This window comes from Cylas formicarius, unplaced genomic scaffold (genome assembly GCF_029955315.1).
Source record: "Cylas formicarius isolate icCylForm1 unplaced genomic scaffold, icCylForm1.1 PGA_scaffold_10__41_contigs__length_53128322, whole genome shotgun sequence".
NCBI lineage: Eukaryota > Metazoa > Arthropoda > Insecta > Coleoptera > Brentidae > Cylas > Cylas formicarius.
This window is the reverse complement of record NW_026844214.1, coordinates 37,805,351-37,827,396: the sequence shown is the minus strand read 5'-3', so window position 1 is coordinate 37,827,396 and position 22,046 is coordinate 37,805,351. Positions and strand designations below refer to the sequence as shown.

The following is a 22,046-nucleotide window of genomic DNA, read 5'->3' as shown; positions in this document are numbered from 1 at the left end:
TATTGATCGTGGTTTATTCTAAAATCAATATCGTGACGATCTTAATTAGCAATTATTGATCAATTACTGGTGAGTTATTATGGAAGTGCGTTATATTTGTCAACCGTATTTCTTATTAGCTGTATCATTATTTAACAATATGGAGGGTTATTCAAAAAGAAGATAAACACATGATTCTAGCGTTAATGAATAGAGAAAAGTGTACAATTATGATGTGCATTCAATATGAGCACCGTGCGTTACACGAATCAGCTGGTCTTTGGTTATGGAATTCACTTCATTAATTCTTCCTATCCAAAGTGCTGGAATGGTGTTATTCAAGTAACGTCGAACGTCTAAAGAGAAATGAGGCGCGGCACGATCTTGCATGAAGATGAAATCATCTGAATCATTTTCAATTTGGGAAAATAACCAGTTTTGATGCATATCTAGTTAAGAAGGGCCCATAAACTTTGGTTACAGAAGACGTTCATCTTTGGTGAATCTCATTCATGTTCAATAACTGCAGTAGGATTTTTAGTTGCCCAAATTCTGACGTTGTAGCGATTAACCTCACCAGAAAGATGAAAAAATGGATTCATCTGAAAAAATTAATCGTTCAACGAAATTGTCTTCTTCCAAATCATCTTTTTTCATATTTCTTACCTGCAGTTTGTATGGGTTCATGCGCATACGATGTTTTAGAACTCGCCATATACCGTTGGTTGAGGAATGTTAAGTTTTTTGCTTGCTCGCGATGTGGATTTCTTTGGGCTTTTTTCGTAACGCGTACGAATACTCTCGACATTCTCGTTCGATATGCGAGGACGTCCCTTGCTTTTTCATTTGCAGAGACAACCATCTTCTACGACTTTTCGATGCCACTCGTAAATTTGCTTATTGAACTGCAACAATAGACTCTTGTTTTCACCACAGACCACCAACCTGCAAATAAATCGAGAACAACCATCAGCGCCAATGCGACCGATTGGAACTTTCACACTTTTACACTTTTCTCTATCCATTAACGTTAGAATCATGTTTCTATCTTTTGTAATTTGGAAGAAGTAAATGTTTGAAATCAAGCTCTCAAAGTTTGTCATATAAACAAATCGATCAGTTTTTGCCTGATACTCAATTATCGAGGAGAATTTAACCGAGGTTATAATTATTTTAGAATGCTGTACTATTCAACTATTACTTTGTAACTGTTAGAACTGGAAATGAAACGAGTTATAGTATTCTATTTTAAAATCAATATATAACATACAAATATTAATAGTCCCAATACGGTTCCAGGACATTAATTATGTAAATTTATTATTTATAGTACGAGTGTCCGATTATTAGTATCCCACATTTCAAGTTTCAATCCTAGAGTCAACCCTGAAACATTAATATATAATCACATGCTCTAACGCTTTTGTTCATTTCTATTTACAATACTAGAATGTAGTAATTAAATAGTTCCATTATTGATCAATAATCATTCTGTTAAATTGAAACGGAATGAAAGAACAGAATGGAAAAATATACCATATTTGAATTTTTTGGTTTAAGATATATTTAAGTGAAATTTTCTGCTTTTAACAAACAAATATAATAATAATAATAATAATAATAATAAATGTATAACTTGTATCAATAATAGAAGTTAAACATTTTGGTGAGCAATTCCAGCGGGCACTACACTGGGTCGACCTCTCGAGTTCGAAATTGGTTATCACTTGCAGGTACAGCGTGGAACGGGAACAGCACACGCCGATAGATGCTGTAAGGGGTGGGATCGATTAATTTGGCTGTGATTAATAGTTAAAAAGCTGATTAATTTCGCTTATAATGCATCCCACTCACTGCTGGCCGGCGATTCTATTACACTCCCGACCGATCCCGAGCGCTGTTCCCGACTTGACCGGCATTGAATTTCAAATAACCATTTTCCCGTGCTCCAGGCAGGCCTTTTACCGATTAACGTTTTATTGGGCTGCTACCGCAGAGCGTTGCTAACATTTGGCAGAAGGATTTCGTTTTCGGCACTAAATAAATTATTGCAACAAGATGGGCACAGCGATTTTTCTTTTATATATTTTTCAGCGAGTTTACCTTTGCACATAGATACACTCTAAGTGTAAATTTGTAAGGATGTCATTCCTGCAATATTCGTCTCTCTTTAAAATGTTCTTTAAATGAAATTCGTCTTATGTAATTTTTTGATTATAGTACTAAGTTCAAAAATGAACAATTTGTCAAAGAAATGAACTTTTCTAAAAATCATTGGTTCGCTTCGTTAGTCGAAATTTTATTCTTTATTATTATTTGCAGCTGTTAAGTAGATGTTTTATATTTCTTTTTTACTTATATCGGACTTTTTAACAAAAGATCTAATAATAATAAAAGGACTTTTAAAAATGCAAAAATTCATAGGACATGAGGTTGGTGGTTGCCAAAGGGACGAATTTGTATACTGAAAAATGGCGGATATAAATTTTGCGTTTAAAATGATACGGTTTAATTGTTTATGATCAAAAAACAGCCGATGTCGTGAAGAGGCAATAATATAAGTTTGAGACTCTGAAACGCTAGCTTCCCATAAACTTATTTTACGTTTAAGTCTAGCAGTAGTTTCACAAGTAAATACACTTAATTAATTGTTTGTCTGCTGAGTGTTGTGTAAGCCAAAAATGACACTGTACTAGTATTTTTTTACCGTTTTTTTAATATTGAGTCGATGTCTCAAAAATGGAGCACATTAATTTTAGAAAAACTATTGTGGTAGTAATAGGATTAAGGGGGGAAATTATGAGGAACTCTCAAAAGAAAATATGTAGAGTCATGCCAGGAACACTTCAGTCAAATTTTGAAATTTTTACAACAATTGAAAATTTTGAAAAAAATGTTTTCATTTAAAGGGTTAAACGTGATAGGAATTTCGCCAGTTCCGTACTGTAACCGAATTAAGGTAGAATGCATTTTAATTTCATATAAACCATGATTGACGCCCATATAAATTATCGTGGTAAAATTTTAATTTGGCCCAGTGACTAAAGCCGCACGTAATAAATAATTTCATATTCAAAAACTCTTAATATTGTAAAGCCTGCGCTGACTCGCCGCAAAGTTACTCAATTAATGATTTTCATTCAGCGCCATAAAATACGGAAATGCAGGAGTGGCGTATTTCCTTCGTCAAAAACTGAAGTCCGCATGTTAAATTCTGCCGCTAAATAATAAAACAAATTCACGCTCCCGCTTCGGGGCTTTATACACTTTTGACGTGTCTAGTTTCGAAACCTTTTAGCAGTTGATTCGCCGGTCGGTCCTTCGAGAGTTAAACTCAATTCCCGTTTTGAGCCCTACTTCCTGCGCGGTACGAACACCGACGACGACCTTTTCGCTATACTTGACAGTCTAATAAAACAATTAAAATTTAAATCGACGCGTTTCGTTTACGGCAAATGCATAACTTTGAGGATCGCCGTTTTGGGAAATTTAAACGAATGACCGTTTATTATGCGGCAAAACTTTTTAGAACGACACCCATCGATTGCTCTCTCTGCCTTCAAGAATCGGAATGTTTTTTCATCAATATTTCAATAATTTACTAGTTATACTATCAGTGGCGTTCTGTTTATTATGGGTTGAGTTCTACTTGTTCTTTAATTTAAATGATCACATTAATTATTTTGAAGATACTTGTTTTTTCACATTGCTGCTCTAATAGTTTGTTCACCGGACTATAGTATACAGGGTGCACCCTCTAGGGACTAGAAAATGAGTACTCTATAAGCGGAAGTACGCTATAAAAAAATATATTATTAAAAATAGAAAACTAATAAACACTAATATAGGTACTAAAAAATGAAACAAACTAAACAAGCTAAACTAAAAACTTGTCTATCTATATAAACTTTACAACATACATACTTTATTCTTTTTGAGTAAAAAATCGTTATTTTTGTTTGTTTATTTTTTCTCAATACAAATTTCATAATCTTGATGTGCTTCTCAGCCTTTCAGGACGCTTGCATAACAATAGATCAGTTACATCATCAGTAGATGTTAAAAAAGTTGTAACAATTTTAGCGGCACCAAACGTTTCAGAATAACTTGGTACTTCGTCTTGTTGAACATCATCGTCGCTTTCGTTACCAGAGCTTTGAGAATCATTTGGCTGTAAAACTTCAGTAATAATATGTTGGTTACATCTTGGCCGTTGTTGCGCAACAAATTACTTAGGGGAACCTCCCAGTCATCGTCGTCGTTATTTTTGTATTTCCCGAACCACTGAACCAGAGGTAAGCCATCGTTTGAATGAAATTCATCTTCCGATTTTATCAGACTTGCATGACGAAAGCAGTTGGAAATAGTGGTTGAACTAACATCATTCCAACATTGTGCAAGTAATTTTATGGAGTCTAGCATGGTGATATTGTAAGGTTCCTATTTTCAAATGACCTATTTTGTATTCTGACGTATTAGTCTTTCATCCCAATCCTTATTAATAATTATAGATTTTTCACATTTTTCATGCATTTCGGTCGCTCATATTTACCAATAACAAGAAGTTTGCATTTTTCTCTTCCTGTCATATTTGCACAAACCCAAACGGTGTACGTCAACTTCGACTGCTTCTCACCCAAACACTTTTCTCCTCTAAATTTAATCTGGAGTCATCTTGTAAAATAGCCCAGTCTTGTCACCATTGAAAATAACCTCAGAGCCTTAATTTTGTGCAACACTGGGCTACTTATCCTCTAACCAGTTCAGCACAGCTTGTTTGTTAACATCCCCTGCTTCATCAGAATTTTTTTGTGACGTTTCTGTTGTGAAGAACTTTAAAACGTTCGAGCCAACCTGCAGAACAACTAAAAATCCTCATCCTGTAATCTCCTGGCCAATTTCTTTTGTCTAGCAATTTCGGTCTTACCGATGCCACTCTCAATACTTCTGATAATCTCTATCTTTTCTTTTACAGTTAAAGACTTGGGCCGATCCGCCATTTTAACCATAAACTCAAAAAATAAAGTGGAAACTGTCGGCCGGACACGCACGTCCGGTTTTAGCGTAGACTCGTACTTTATGACCAGAACAATAGTGAAAATATTGCACTTTATAACCGTAGTAGAAGTTATATATGGTACGTAATATCCGATGAAAAATCAAGAGTATTTCGGCCGGACTAGTAAAATATGTACGTAATACCCCGAAGTACTTTATATCCCATGTACGTTGTAAACGCAGTTTTTGTTTATATAAAATTGACCGAAATAATTTTAAAAATACCATGAAACTTTTATTTTTATTATTTATATTGTGGAGTCGATATTATTATTGAGATTCCCGGAATCGCTTAGTATGGTATTCGGGTATAGTTTATTATAAAATACACATATTATTATTAAATAATGATAGCTGACACTCTACAATTGCAATATGATATTTAAAACATTTTTTAGTCAATTAAGAAGTGGTCAATTGACCAGTTCCAACACTAAATTTCATAAAATATCATTTTCCAGTTTAAGATTAAACTTGTAACACTTAAACTACCTAAAACTTCACTGTAGCTTGATTTATTCATAATTGACGGCCTTAAGTTTAAAACATCCAAACAAATGTTTTATCATAAGTATTTCCAAAAATGTTAAATAATTAATATATATATATATATATATATATATATATATATATATATATATATATATATATATATATATATATATATATATATATATATATATATATATATATATATATATATATATATATATATATATATATCCGAAAACACTTCGAAGTGCGAGCATTGAAGATGCCAAGTGAGATTTTGGCGAAACGTCTGCAGGATTCCAGTCGGATGCAGGATTTGCAGGATTCCAGTCGGATGCAGGATTCCAGTCGGAGTTCAACGAGCGAACGGATGATATCCCGGAGTATAGTGTCATCACATTTTTCCATCCGTGAATCAATACGTGAGAATATATATATATATATATATATATATATATATATATATATATATATATATATATATATATATATATATATATATATATATATATATATATATATATATATATATATATATATATATATATATATATATATATATATATATATATATATATATATATATATATATATATATAAATTATTTAACATTTTTGGAAATACTTATGATAAAATATTTGTTTGGATGTTTTAAATAAATCAAGCTACAATCAATCAATCAATCAAGTTTTAGGTAGTTTAAGTGTTACAAGTTTAATCTTAAACTGGAAAATGATATTTTATGAAATTTAGTGTTTTAACTGGTCAATTGACCACTTCTTCATTGACTAATTAAAAAATGTTTTAAATATCATATTGCAATTGTAGAGTGTCAGCTATCATTATTTAATAATAATATGTGTATTTTATAATAAATTATACCCGAATACCATACTAAGCGATTCCGGGAATCCCAATAATAATATCGACTCCACAATATAAATAATAAAAATAAAAGTTTCATGGTATTTTTAAAATTATTTCGGTCAATTTTACATAAACAAAATTGACCGGTCAATTCCACAACCCTAATGATATTGTACTCATATAATTTCTAATCAATTATAATGTAATGTGACAAATATGAAATAATAAAAAATATACCAATAGCGCCTTACCAAAAATCTAAAATACAATTTTTGTTCGAGTTAAATCATCGCGAATATAAAATTTTAAAAGGACGCATCTAAAACAGATATAAATTATACAAAAAAAAACAGTTTTATATTTAAGATTGAGAGTATAATTAAATTTTATTTCTGTTAAAAACTGCCAATAAAGTTTTGTGTTTTTGTTTTAAAGTAAGCTTTACGTTACTTTACCTTTGTGGTTTAGATTATATTAGCCATTCTATTTTTTTGCGATTGTTTTTGATAAATTGGTTAAGGCTTTCGCGGCCCGTTGATAAGCTATTATCTTGATTCGGGTTTAAAGGCCGTCGTCGATTGGAATTACTTGCTAACGTTTCGCTAGCATGAGTGGCGAGCTTCTTCAGACGTCCTTCCATCTCCGATGTTGGACGTAGCCTGTCTACATCGGAGATGGAAGGACCTCTGAAGAAGCTCGCCGCTCATGCTAGCGAAACGTTAGGAAGTAATTCCAATCGACGACGGCCTTTAAACCCGAATCAAGATAATAGCTTAATTGTTTTTAATGTAAAAAACAAAAAAATGTAAATTTTTTTGAAGTGCTATTTTTTAAGAAAAAAAACATAACAAATCATATCAGTTATTTACTGAACTGAGGTGGCTTTTACTTGATCAAAATCCATTTATCAAAATAAATAAGAACTAAAAGTTCAGATTTTCCCGAAATTATATATTTTGACATTTGATAAAGACACAGTGTTGTCGAAACAATTGTCATGTCAAAATATATAATTTCGTGAAAATCAGAACTTTAGTTCTTATTTATTCAGTTATTTACTTCAATCAAATCGGGATATACATTTTAAAAAATAATTACCTCCGCAAACTTGCAAAATTTTATAGAAATATAATATGTCGCTTGAAAAAATAAAAAGTACATCTGGGATTTTGATTTTATAGTGCACAGCTTCAGACCCTTGTAGACCCTGTAGACCCTGTAGACCATATTCCTGAACTGATAAGTCAAATGCGTGCGTTATGTTTTTGTTTCTATTAAAATCGTAGGAGTTCGTGAAAAACTGTTTTTTTTTGCCATTATTTGATATTATACTTTTCGAAACTTGTCCAAAAAATGCAATCCACAAGTCAGGGAAAACTTGGTAAAGTCAAAAAAATTCTAATTCTCCAAATTGCTGAATTTATCGAACGCGCACCAGAAATTGTTAGAAATGAATCAATCTGCTGTAAAATGAAACAAAATGAGCTTAACGCGGATTCACCACCCCCACTCGCCGTCGTCGCATCCCCGTCCGCCAATATAAATTTTCCCCGGCAAACATTATGCAAACATGTCCGGCGGCAAAAATGAGCAAACAAACGGCGACGCGACGACCGCATAAAGTGAATACGCTTAGCGACGCGTGATGCACACTCCCTTTTCATAATCAGTAAAAATGTTACATTTTTACGCTTCGGATGTCATAATAAATGTTTTACCGTAAATTTATTTACAACGACCGGATCCCGTGTTTGTCGCTAATTTTATGTGCCTCTATCGGGAATTGATTACACCGTTTTCTATTTTGCTACCAAATTAAATAAAATAATATAAATCGCAGCGAAACACACGAATAGTCATATTAGCTAAACTTCAACGACTGGCTTGCAAGGAGCTGAGGTGGTTAGTTTGTGCCTTCCACGATTAGGCGGAAAACAGCTCTCTAGGCTAATAGAAACATTGTGGAGAAACAACCAAAATTGAGCGTGTTTTACTTAATTGTAAAAATATTTTATTAAAAAAACAAGCGAATTTTTACTCAGGGAGAGATCTTTCTCTCTCGCTTTCTGTTCATGAATAATGGAATGGTAGAAAAGGCAAGATTATTTGTTATAATTAAAATTTATAAAATTTTCGTTTTTATGATTATTCGCGATATTTTACTACTACATTAACATCTAGCTAAAAATCGCATTACTAATGGAGAACCTTAACCAACTGGCATGTTACAATGCCAGTTGGTTAAGGTTGAGGAAGCTTTGGAAGAGATGTGCTTTATCAACCGGATCCTTTTCTGGATGGAACATTCTCTTGTGGGTGTTGCCACTAGTGTTTGAGGCTTTTCTGTTATACAAGAAATCATCAATCTTTTTCTTCAGGGCTAACCTTTCTTCTATTCATTTTAGTACCATTACTTTTTTCCGTTGTAATGCACATTTGTTTTCTCGTCAGTTGACCAGCTGACTATCAAAATTATGATATATTATGGAGGGTAGGATAAAATTACCGACGTTCATTGGTGAAAGTGCTATTGAGAAATTTGTCGACGTAGAACTTTTTGTCTCCGTTTCCCATCCACTCTTCTATTCCCCGGTTTCAAGATTACAGGTTTTTGGTTTCGAAGGAAATACTTAGGGAGAAGACGTTTCATAATCTCTCTGGGGAGTAAAATTTTTCCTGTTTTTAAGAATAGCTACACCGACGTGGGACTCAATGAATAGTCTTTGTTCTCACTCTACAAACAAAAAATACATGTGTTCAAAAATATTGTGTGTTGTATTATGGATTTGTTCGTTGTACAAGATTTGGTAATTGATTATTTCTTCAGCTTCCCAACTTCTTAAAAATGTAGAATTTTGTGCCCAAGATCGGTTGCAATTCTGCTGCGAGTGCGTTTGCAGAACTCTGCATCGTGCTTCAATCTGAAATAATTGCGGTAATTCTATGTATGCAAACCATTTTATGGAGGAACTGTAGACAAAGAAAGATCCACATCCTCATATACAGATGAAACACGGTTCAGTCTTGTTCTGCAGTGCGCGGAAAAATTGCTAACATCAAGCTGCGAACAGGATTTCTTGGCCCAGAAATCTGGCAGAAACAAATCAATTAAACCCTGCCATTATTCATTCAGTGGCGAATTTACAGCGTGTGATTTCCAATCAGCGAATTATTTAGCAGTTAGAAGCTGTAGACTAAAACCTGAGACAACCTGTACATGAGAGCTGATTGTCTAAAATTAGGTAGAAAACAACTCTTGCAAATTACTGAAGGTTTACCACAGATTGTGGTCTGATTAGACATTTAATAATTTAGGACTTGCTGAGAACCCTGTGTGTGTAGAGCCTGTAGCGAAAAGAATGATTGCTACCTCTTACACTTTTTTTCCAGTGTGAGACCATATGGATACAACTCTAAATAGGCACCATTTCCAGAAGTCTGAAAGTTTGTATAAATGTTTTTATAATAAAACTTTATCGTCAGCAATGCAAAAATATATTTTTAAATTGTTAATTGTCAAATTCTCTTGGACTTCTCAGTATTAAAGTATAGATTATAACGTCCATCCCTTGTAATATGAAAACGGTTTTAATTCCGTTAGGCTTCCGCTTTTTATGTTTTAATATTACATTGTCGTTAGTGTTTCTGCCAAAACGGCATTCAACGTGTTTAACGCATGCGATAAATTGCCCGAACGCCTTGTTTCGGCTTTTTGAGAAATATATTAAAGCATTTTGACACGGGCAATTTTAAAATTCATTTAAAATTATAATTATCTCCCTGATTAATGCAACCAGCTGACTCCGAGGAAAATAAGAGGTGAGTGTCGGTGCGTTAAAAGCAAACAAAAAGAACGGTTACTGGCATTTTAAGGAGACTAAGAGTACAGTTATTTCTGTCAAGAGATATGGACCTTTTAAGAGAGAACGAATATACGCCCGAGATGTGCGAGAGAAAAAAAAAAAAAGCATTTCGGGTTAGTTTACAAGAAAGTCAATTTTCCGACAGTCAATTAAGATATTTACATTCTAAAATAAAACTGGTGTCGGTAACAGAATTAATTAAAAACGAGGAATCTTTTGGCCGTTAAAATGTTTTACTTTGTTGTGTTTCGATTTGATTTGGCTTATCACGACATCGATGACATTCTTGCATTGTACTTATCTGTGCTTGACTTAGTTTAATTAATACTTTTCGTCATGGATCATCGTCTCACCATAAAAAAAATAAAAAAACTTATTTATAAGGAAAAAAAGCTGTTTCAACTTAAATTTATTTAAAAAATATATTATTATATAATAAGTAAAATAATTTTAAAACAGTCAAACACGAATTTGTCATACAAAATACGAACTGTTAACTGTAAACGGTTTTATTTTTTTTATGGGAAACAGGTCCGCCGTACGAAAATAAGTTAGGAACCAAGTAAATAAGAATTTAAGAGATAGTTTTTGTTTTTAGACAAAGCAGAGTCATAATTTTTTTTTCGAAAATAGCTAGTGCGGATCCCGCACGAACGGCAGTGATAATAATAAATAAGGTTGCTGTAGTTGGAAAGAAGTTCAAACATATCTGTGCTTTAAGAGATGCTAAAATATCATTTTTTTTATTTTTGTACCACTCCGTATCTTTTTTTTTACGAATCTTTTCCTACATTTCGCTGCACATTTTGGAAAACTATGTACAAAGAAATCCCTATTCAAATATCTCTTTTTATTTTTGCACATAGACTCCACAATTGCTTAATTTTAAATTTAAATGATGGTGTTGGCGTTTTCTCGATGGAATAATTACTATTTCCTGATTTATATTTTTTTTTTTTGTTACAGGTAAGGCCATATCGAAAAATTTAGCGTCTTCGTGTTATGCAATCAAGTAATGTATCAAATTTATTATCTAATTTATAAGTCACGTGCGCGTTCTAAATAATGTTCTGGTATGTGTGTAATGTTATTTGACATAATGTCGCTTTATTTAGATACGGATTTAATTATCGATTTTATTTTTAAAGAAATTCAGATTATACTGAAATATAAATTTTAGTCGATAATAATAGCGGCGTCGTGTGGTGGACCCGCTGCATACATTTTTAACATTTCGAATTTTTGAGGATCACTTAGAAAAAATTCTAAAAGGCTTGTTTATATGGTGTACCTTAAAATAAAAAGCAAATATGTATTACGCACGGACCACGTCTAATTGACATTTAAGTGTTTCGTTTCAGGGAATTGTTTAAGATTAAGCTTGATGACGTTGCATACATTTAGTGAGAAAAGGTGTTAAGTATAGATACCTGATTTTCAGCCTACGCATTTGGAAATCCCAATAAAATTTAATATAACCTTTAAAACGTATTAATATTATACTTATGAGATAATGTGGTATTATGGTGTGAAATTGAAATGATGTAAAAAACTGTTACGGCTGGTTTATTAGATTACAGAAAAGGGAGCAATTTAAGAAATATTTGCGCAGAAGCAATTATTTATATAGAAGTCTTTCCAAAACAAATTAATTTTTTGGTACAAAGGGGGAGATATTATGAAGGTATACAGTAACAATTAAAAGTGAGAAAGTGGTATGTCAGATTGTATTTATAATATTTTTATTTAATGTTAATTAAAGATAGACTAAAAGATGAAGATTTGTCAAAATTCAGAATTTTGGAAGACAAAGATTATGTTGTAACATTTAATTAATTTAACAGAATATGCAACAAGGGACTGAAAAGTATTGTACCTACTTATATTGTGGACTTCAGAAATAATGAAATTTTGTTTTATTTAATTTAATTGATTTGCTCGTAACATCTGGAAATTATTTGTTAGTAACTGCCAATATTTTCATAAAGTGAAACAAAAAACGTTGGCCAGGTTTTTGTGTTTTAACAACGGAATTCATCGCAATTATGGTGCTTGTTACGGGTTTACGGGTTTTCTCGGTAGTTAAGTCGTGGCCGTTTGTTTTTGTTGAAAACTTCCTGTTCGAACCGTATCCAAAAATACATCCAGACGAATCGGGATTGAAAGGAATACAAACATTTGGTTGCCTGTGGTATTACATTTGACTTTTTCGGCAACTAAAACCAGGGACTCTAAACTCTGGTATAATATAATTGTTATATCACAGATCAGTAATGTGTAAGTTGAAGAAAACCCAAACCATATGCATTTTGTAATGTCCGTATGTGTCGCAATTTTTACAAACCGTATTTTGACGAACCGCGTGAAGACCTCACAAGCGGATCTAGTAAAAACTAAAGAAACTAACTAAAATTCAAAAACTCAAATAGAAGACGAATCTCTGACCCATTTTATCTACGACATTTTGCTCTTCAATAGTTAGAGCAATTATCAAATTACCAAAGTTAATTAAAAAATGTCTGATAGTTTTCAATTAAAAATATCAGAGCTTTAGGCTACTGATAATCGTCGCTCTATGTATAACGCGTTAATGTTATATCGGTGCTTGGACCTATATTTGATAAGCACGCTCTTAAAAGTTGTTTTTAAATTTTATTGTTGTTGTCAATTGGAAAATTTGTTCAATAAATATAAAATATTTGGAAAGGTTTCAGATTTAGGTTTATTAAATTATTGAGATTGTTTAATATTTTTCAATTTTAAGAGCCCTTATTTAGCCCCTTGAAGATTAATACGTAAGTAATTGTTGCTGTCACGCGGCGTATCTCAAATTCCTCAGGGATTCAGTCTTAAAACGAAGTTATGAACGTACAACCATATTTAGATATCAGTATAAACTGAAAGTCTAGATGCGTGTGGTAAAGCACGATGCTTCTGATAAGTGGCAGCCACTTTAGATCAAACGATTAGTTCGATTTTCGATCGTGTTAAGAATCTTAAGCGCTGCGATGCGTATTACCAATCGGTTGAGAGTTTTGAAATTGAATACCTTAAATCATTTTTTGTTATATATTTAAGAAGTCGCTGTCAAGTGGTTATCATTTTTGTAATTTTGCTATGAATGTAAACGATGCGTAATCAGTTCTAATACGAAAATATACACTAACTGAAAGAAACTAATAATTTAGTAGAAATGGATTATTGGAATTTCTTAAAAAAGTATTAGGCAATTAGTTAAACCTTTGGTAATGGGGCACGCTACTGCTTTTTATTATCCCAAATAAACATGAATCTTCCGATTCATCACAAAAAATGAATGTTTCTTGGAAAACGAACTATTAAAGACTACACACAGATTTTTTTTTCTGAGATGAATTAAATCATTTTAATAACAAACGTTACTAAAATATTAAAGGTAACTAAAATATTTAATTCAATATCCACAACTTTGTAAATTATATTCTGATTGCACCAATAAAGTTTTGCCGAAATTTTCTACAAACCGACTAATAAATTTTTTATTATATAATTTGTTCCCCGAATTAAAAAATTCTTAAAATCACATAGGTTTAGTATTAATTGGAATACAAAAATTGCTACTTGGAATAAAGTGAATGTTAAACTAATATTTCCTCAAATTAAAATTTATTTGCTGCAAGTAAATCTGTAATTCAAAATCTTTTTGATGCTAGTAACAGCTTTTTTCTGACATTCCGACGAGAACTGGACACACGCTGCCGGGCGCACATCGCGCCATTTGTATTGCCGCCAAGATGATCGTGAATGTGAATAATAGATAAATTATTATCTGCATGAGGAGGGGAACATCTTGTTCCGGTGATCCAAGTTATGTAGAAATTTAAATTATTTGATATGTAATAGATACCTCAAACTTAATTGAAACCTCATATTCCTGAGTCTAGGGAACCTAGTGTTCTTAAACTAAAGGTATGTACAGTGCCTTCAATTTATCTTGATAACATTTTAATTGGCCGTATTTTTTTTTGTTATTAGAGATATCAAGGTAAACAAAAAAACAAAATGTTGTGTTAGTAGCCAAGTTTTTTTCCAAGTGACGTATAAAACAAAACGCTATCAATTTTCTGACATATAAGCCTACATCGTATTTTTTTAAATGGAACTCACTGTGTGTTATATACGTGTTTAACAGAATATCTTATTCCGATTACAATGATGTAACACACTTTATATTTTAGTCCACTCGTTTTTGAGAAATCTTCAAAAATAGAAAACTTTTATATAATTTCAAAGAGTGACTGCAAGAACAATAATTATTTACAAATTAAAATAGAACAAAAATCCTAAAAATGACAAGATACACTAAAGTAAAAAAAACATTTAACTATTCTAAATACTGCTATATGTTACACCCATTTTCCTGAACACATTTCTCACACACTCTAATTATTAATCTCTTTCATTTAGTAACGTTTCCGGATTGTCTCTTAAGTGATTGATTGCCTCTGAAATCCTTTGCCAAAGTTGTACGACATTATTCCAAGCAGTTTTGTGCACCTGATTTTTTTATTAAACTTAATTCTTGTTTATTGGCTGGCCAATCAATATTCCGCCGTTCCCTATTCAACCCCTGGGGTATTCCACGTTAAGAAAATTTTTAACTGGCACGACATTGTGAGGAGGGCCACCGTCTTGCTGCCATGTAATCAGCGCAGAAATATCTAATGGTAAATCTTCTATATATTGTTCTATTTGTTGCTCTAAGAGTTGCAAATAATGATATTCAGTTCACTTTTGATCTATGAATATTAGGCCCAAAATATGCCCATCTATGATACCACACCATACATTAATTGATTGGTACCCCTGGGTTTTTATTTCGCGTATTTGTCTAGGATTATTTAAAGACCAATATCGCGTATTTTGTCTATTATAACCCTTTCATCAGTCCATAAAATGTTTTTCAAAACATTATTATTCTTATTATTTAAAAAATTCAAACAAAACTGCATCCTGCACTTAGTTTTTGAGTTTTACCAAATTACAACTGGTTTGATCCTCTAGAAATACCTGTCCCTTCATATACTCTACTAATAGAGGAAACCAGATGTGCTTCATAGAATTCTAATACGTTTGCCTTATTTTATTCATTTAAAACATTGTGATTTCGCCATACCTTTTTTGCAGGAGCTCTGCGCTCTGGACAAAGTCTAATAAACTGACTACGAGCTGCGGTTGCCCTTTTATTACTCAGAAAGTTTACTTGAAGCATATCACTCCTTTCACGGATGCTAAATTGGCACTCTTTGAAATTATATAAAAGTTCTTTGTTTTTGTGTATTACATCATTGTAATCACACAAACACACATTTAAAAAATACGTTGTAGGCTTATATGTCAGAAAACTTATAGTGTTTTGTATTATGTGGCTTTGAAAAAAACTTGGCTACTAACCCTACATTTTGTTTTTTTGTTTACCTTGATATCTCTAATAACAAAAAAGTTACAGCCAATTAAAATGTTATCAAAAAATTGAACGCTCGGTATATTATTTCTGTGGAAGAAAATAGAAGAAGCTATAAATGCAAAAGGAGAGAAAGTAAGAATATATGGCATAACACTACAACCCTTTACTATTGCAGAAGCTCCCACAGTTACTAAGGTTACACCTACATTGCTCTTACTTTTGCAAATTAATATCTCTGGATATTGTAGGTTTTAGACCATCATGCACCACAACTTTTTATAAAGAATATTTGTTTTAATAAGCAATACAAAAGTTGCCCATATATTGCCGAAATTGTAAGATTACTGCCTCGCAATTCACTGGTGACCTATCCAAACGAGTCGCGGGTATCGACAAGTAGCTACACGAAAAAGCCGACCTAAAGATAGCATATTTGTTTTTTTTTTTTAATTTCAACTTTCGCTAAATTTCCTTCAATTTAATATTACTGTTAGCAAGTTGCACCCTCCTTATAATTTAAATTAATTTTGCATTGCTTGAAATAAATATTTCACTTTTGTTACTTCAACGAGAAGTTCTCGAAAATAAATAATAATTGTACCTAGTATATACCCCTTTCCTTGCAATAAATAAAGTAGAATTGTAGTAATACAACCCTATTTCTTGTAACAGTGCAAGACTTATCATGGCAAATAGAATTTTCTTGCAACAAATATATTTTTGTATACGAATTAAATTATTTAATTAAAACAAATGTGCTATTTCAATGTATCAAAATACTAACAGTTATTCATCTAATATAGAGGATCTGCAAGTATTGTTGATTGTCGCCTGTCTAAGTGAAACCAATTGTTCTAAAACCTGTTTTACAAACGTCATATTTTAAAAATGCAATAGCTGATGGATATGTTTTAATTATAGGAATTTTAAAAACTCATCAAAAGAAATTTGAATAAAAACCAGAGATATGTACTGAGTGTTATTAATATACCGTTTTTTACATTGAATATAAATATAATGTGGAGCAAGTTTGATAAACGCCGATTTAGTCACGAATTTGATTAGGCACAAGCACAAGAATACTTAATAAACGAATAGCTGAAGAAGTTTGTCAGCGTGTTGCATATTATGCTTTTTCTACTCCTTGCCCTAAAATAACGACCCAATTTACCCAATTACGACGTCAGGGTCATTACCAACCGTCGCGAGCGACTTCGAGTTTAACTTTAGTCACTTGCCACCGTGGAGGTATTTGTGCTGTTTTGCAAAAACGTATCCAAAAACTAATCGTCTCAATCGGGAAGAGCCCAGTGACGTCAGATGCGCAGAAGACGAATTTGAAACGGCAACCAACTGTCGTTCGAAAATGCGGCCGCCATTGGCGTGGATCAAATCGTTCCGGATGTTTCCGTTTCGTGGCTGTGTTTTGTGGTTGCTTATATTTCGTTCATTTTTATATACTGTTATTTTCGATAAAGAACGCAATAACCCGAGAGGGAGATAGGATGCTTATTCCGCGCGTCGAACAATGACGCCACTGGCCTCTTCTCTATTGAGACAGACTCTATCGTTGAAAAACTAGTACGTAACACGTTTATTAAGCAATCGCTTCATTCTTTTCAAAGCTCATGTCGAAAATGGCGTTTATCAAGTTTGTCTGCATAATATATTATTTTATAAGACCATTATTCTTTAGTACATTTTTGAAATACACCCGGAATACATCCTACCCTATCTCTCCAAAACCCACTATTATAGAATTAGAAAACTCCGAAACGGCTGTGTGTAACGAAGCTAACGTCTTACAGAACAGAAAAACATTTTTTGTGCCTTTTTCGTGTCTATTCTACTATTTAATATATTAGTTGGCAATATTTTCGACTGCCATGGAATACTAAACAGCTTTTGCTTCGAAAATCATTTTCACATAGTCATAGTATTTATGTCGAAAATAAATTTGCTTAATTTATTTAATTGCATGAAAAGTTTGCATCGAATTGTACTTTTGATTGAAATTATCAAATATATAAAAGAATCATGAGAAATAGTAATGGAATTTTGTTTAGTTGCGTTTGCGATAAATTGAGAATAGATAGCTCAGTTTTCAAAGTTTCCAAATTTTGCTGGTGAGAACTTTAATAGTGATCACTTGATATCATTTTGTTATTGCCAGTGTGATACCCCCCAGTTTATAATCTTTACGGTTCTTGTAATGCCATGCATAACTCTACTAGTTATTAGCGCGTACAGTCTTTTTGTTGACAAGGCACTCCCTGTAGGTAAAAGGCTCAAACGGCAACCACCTGACATTTATTGAACAAACACTCGAATTTGAGGTGTATCTCCCGTTCCCTACATCTTCCATCGTTCTTCTTCGCCAAATCTCTATTTAGCCATCGATTTTCGAAGGGTGTTGCGCGGCAAGGCGAAATGCATTCGAGCACTTGAAAGGTAAGAAGGAACAGAGTATCGGCAAAGACAACAACAACGCCACTTTGCTGTGCAAACAACAGAATGGCAATTAATGTTCTCTCAAGGATACAGCTACTTCACTTTGCTGCTGTGTTGTGTCTATCGGTTTGGATTTCGGTTCATGACGCGATGGCTAATTTGACACTCGTATCGGATAGTTTGAGCACACGAGATGCGCTAGATTTTCGATAACGTTTCGTGGTTTTAATAAAGTGATATATCTAATAAAATCTAAATGTAATTAGAAATGATTATGTAAGTTTTCAACACAACTTGGTACTTTTTCATAAAGCAATTTAACCAAAACAGCCACTAATATATTGTAATATCTAAAGTCTTACGAAGTATTTCCAAGCCAAGTTTAATATTATCCGGATGATTTTTTTCGCCAACTTCTAAATGAAATTTTAGCAGCTGTAACCGTAACCGTTCTAACTTAATCTGAAATGAGAGATGGGGTAAAAATTAACCGGATATATGATTCTTGCAATGTCCAACTGAATGTACATGAGTTTATCCAGTCTGGGAGGAAACTTCCGGAACGCATTATTGAGCAGATCCTTTTAACAAACTGAGCAACTTCACTTGAAGCCAACGAGCCGGACTTGGTCCAGCTTTTGCTTTACAATATCTTTTGTGAGGAGTCATCGTGTTTGCAATAATAATTTTGCAGTTGAACCCAACATAGAGGCTGCCTTCATTTTTGATTCCAAATTCGCCAAATAAAAAAGATGCGGTGCTCATATCGTATTTTGAATATATCTACTTGCGTTTACTCCTTAATTTGTTTTGTATCCTATTAATCAAAAATCAGTACAATATTTTAGAACTTGTTGAAGTACAGTCATTTTGCTTGGTTATGGCAGCCGTATAGGTGAACAAGTTGCATTGCATTACTATTATTATTTCTCGGAATACAGTATTTTCGAATCCAGAATTTCAGATAAGTGAAAATGAAAAAAATATATAATAAATAATGTTTTCCCATAGCAGTAAATACAGTAATTTTGACAGTACTTTAAAAGCATTTAATAGATTTGCATAATAACCAAATAAGAGTTATTGCCCGTACATTGAAAGACGTTACTTTGAGACACGATCGTAGCCTGGCATTTAAATTAAGACGTAAAACGAAACAGAAGTATAAGCAATAACATCTGATGTCGTGGCGTAAGGTAAAAGAAATGTTTTGTACTACAAAACATCAAAGAAATTCGGAGCGTGCCGCGCTGTTTTCCCTCTCGCTTGAATTGGACGACGACGTCGCCGCACTTCCGAAGTAGTCTAAACTTAAACTTGACAGTCTGTTTAATTCTGCTTGTCTGTAGTAGATGTTACCAAATTAGGTCGATGTCCTAGTTTTATTAGCTATACGGGGTGTTGCGCCGGGAACGTCATCGGTCTGTGAAAAAAAGCCGGGCTTAAGAAGCTTATAAGCCACTAGTAGGTGTTAGTGATACACTAGAAAGGAATTCTATAATAATCATTTATGCCGAATAAAACTTTGGTTCTTGAATCAGCTCAGGTCAAATTATAACTTATGAATGAGTTTTACAACAAGTATATAGGGTGTTTCAAAACAAACCAAAACGTTGACACAAGTCAAATATGACTGAAAAATAAATATCTTTTATCTTACGAACGTTAAGAGAACAATAAAATGTTATCTAACCTTACTATTTACAAAATACATTTTCTGCGTGTTACTCTATGCAATTACGTTGTTCCCAAACGAAAACTACACCATTTGTTTTAATAAGTTAATAAGTTAATCTTTATATAAAATTAAAACTGATTACTAAACAGTTTATGAGACGCTGTCAGCCAGTGTCTGTTCACAGTAAGTCGCATTCAGTGGCGTCGCAGCTATCCTTCCTAACTAAATTTAGAACAACTTGAAGAAACGGTAACGGTAACTTTCATGAAAAAAAATGTACGAGAGACAAAGAAATTGTAAATGAGCCTCTCATCAAAATTTATTTTTTTCCATCTGATTGCCTAAGTTTCTTAAGTTAGGAAAAATGATATTAGTGAAGTAAAAAAATGAAAAATATGCATAGAGCGTGTTCTTTAGTGATAGGTCGATAATTTTTTTTGGTTCTATATCTTTTTGTTTTTAAAATGAAAAATAAAATCTATATTTCTCCGGCTATCCTGTCTTTGGGGGTAATTAAAAAAAAAGTGAAAAAAAAACAAGCCACATAAGTTGTGAAGTTACACTTATATCTTTAAAATATTATTAATAAGCGATACATTTTTTGTTTGAACAAAACAGCCTGTATATTAAGGAAGTTTTTTAATTCTTTGCAACATTTCTGACATATTTTGAATGATGTTTGCAGGTCTAAATCGATTTCTCCGACTGAAAGCCTTTGTTATATATTTGGGGTTGATTTTTTATGCAAGGGGACCTACTTTAGTGATAATATTAATAATAAATTAATATGGGATTTCCAAAAAGTAACATTTAAAATCAGAATGAAAAAACAACCAATAAAGAAATTGTCATTTTCAATTTTTCTAAAAGTTGTAAATGTCGAAATAATAGCATTGTTGTTGTAAAAATACTGTGACATCGAAAGATGTTTTTTTTGTGGTTTTGAAAATAAATTTTCACAATCAATCAAATTAATTTTTTAGTTTTATTTGCAAAATTGAATTCTGAATTGATTTTATGTCCCACTTAAGAACTGAAATCTTTGTTTATGGATCGATTTTGATAAAAAAAAAATTGTTGGATAGGTCTCTAAAAAATTCACCTTTTTTGGTTTATTGCTTCAACTTCCTTAAGAATAAAGTGTCATCGAATTTTTATTCAGGACCACATAAAACCGAGCTATACTATGTTCCATGAAGTTCGCTTGTGTGTTTTTGAGAGATCTATCCAACAAAAAAAAATTATCAAAATCAAACCGTAATCAAAGATTTTACAACGATGCACAGCCTTAGGAGGGCGTAAACAATATTTCAAACACCCTATATTGAAACATTATAAAAATTGGTATAGTTAGGTTTCAAGTACTCCTGAATAAGAATTCGTTTTCAATTTTTTTTTTTAAATCTCTAATAGTACTTCTCTCTTCTCTCTTAAGTGGGACACACCGTATATGGTCATGTCATAGAATAGTAAATATGCCTCAATGCTTAATCCTATACATATGCGGGGTTTGTTTTACATTACTGCAACTGTACCTAAATGATCTTGACTTGACCAACATGCTCATAGACGATAGCTTGTTCGAAACGCCACTTACAGGTACTTATCCGGGATTGAATAAATTTTATTAAAAATGAAATTCCCCGATATTCCAATATATAAATTTCATTCGATCTCGGGACTTATGACTACTTAAATCCAATTTATTGCGACGCTTCCATTTTTCATTTAAGGAGGAATTTATTAATTTTAAATCAGATTTTTAGATTTTACGCTGATATTGTGGATATTCGATGTCGTAGAATCCGGATGAAAATCGGAGCGAGGCGAACGAAAATCGCAAAAACGAGAAAATGAAGCAAAAGATTTTATGGAAACTTGAAAAACGGCCGCGCTTGATTTGTCTATTTAAGTTTCGAATTGGGCGTTAGTTTTTAAGTAGAACTGGACCATGTATCATGGGTAAAACTTTTAGCTGGTTCAGCTAAAGTCAAAAGGGTAGGGAGAGTATGCGAAGATATACTACAGAAATGATCCTGTGAAGTATGATCTGAGGGTAGGGAAAAGATAATTGTAGTGCTACCGACAAAACGATTTCTAACAGAATTTTATCGTAGTTTTCACATGTAGGGTGTTCAAAAATAAGCTGCCAAATTTTAAAGGACTGATACCTTCGGTGCTATTTACACATCTTCTGGATTTATCCTGCGTC

The 22,046-nt window shown here is 32.6% G+C and overlaps 1 protein-coding gene and 1 non-coding gene across 3 annotated transcripts in view; one reads left to right on the top strand and one right to left on the bottom strand.

Annotated features, from left to right (window-relative positions):
• LOC132695835 (ephrin-B2) overlaps nucleotides 1-22,046 on the top strand; it is a 343,644-nt gene that overhangs the window by 63,357 nt on the left and 258,241 nt on the right. The window lies entirely within an intron of this gene.
• On the bottom strand, nucleotides 21,783-21,887 carry LOC132708438 (small nucleolar RNA U3). Its single transcript, XR_009619949.1, has one exon. It is a non-coding gene; the product is annotated as a small nucleolar RNA U3 (small nucleolar RNA).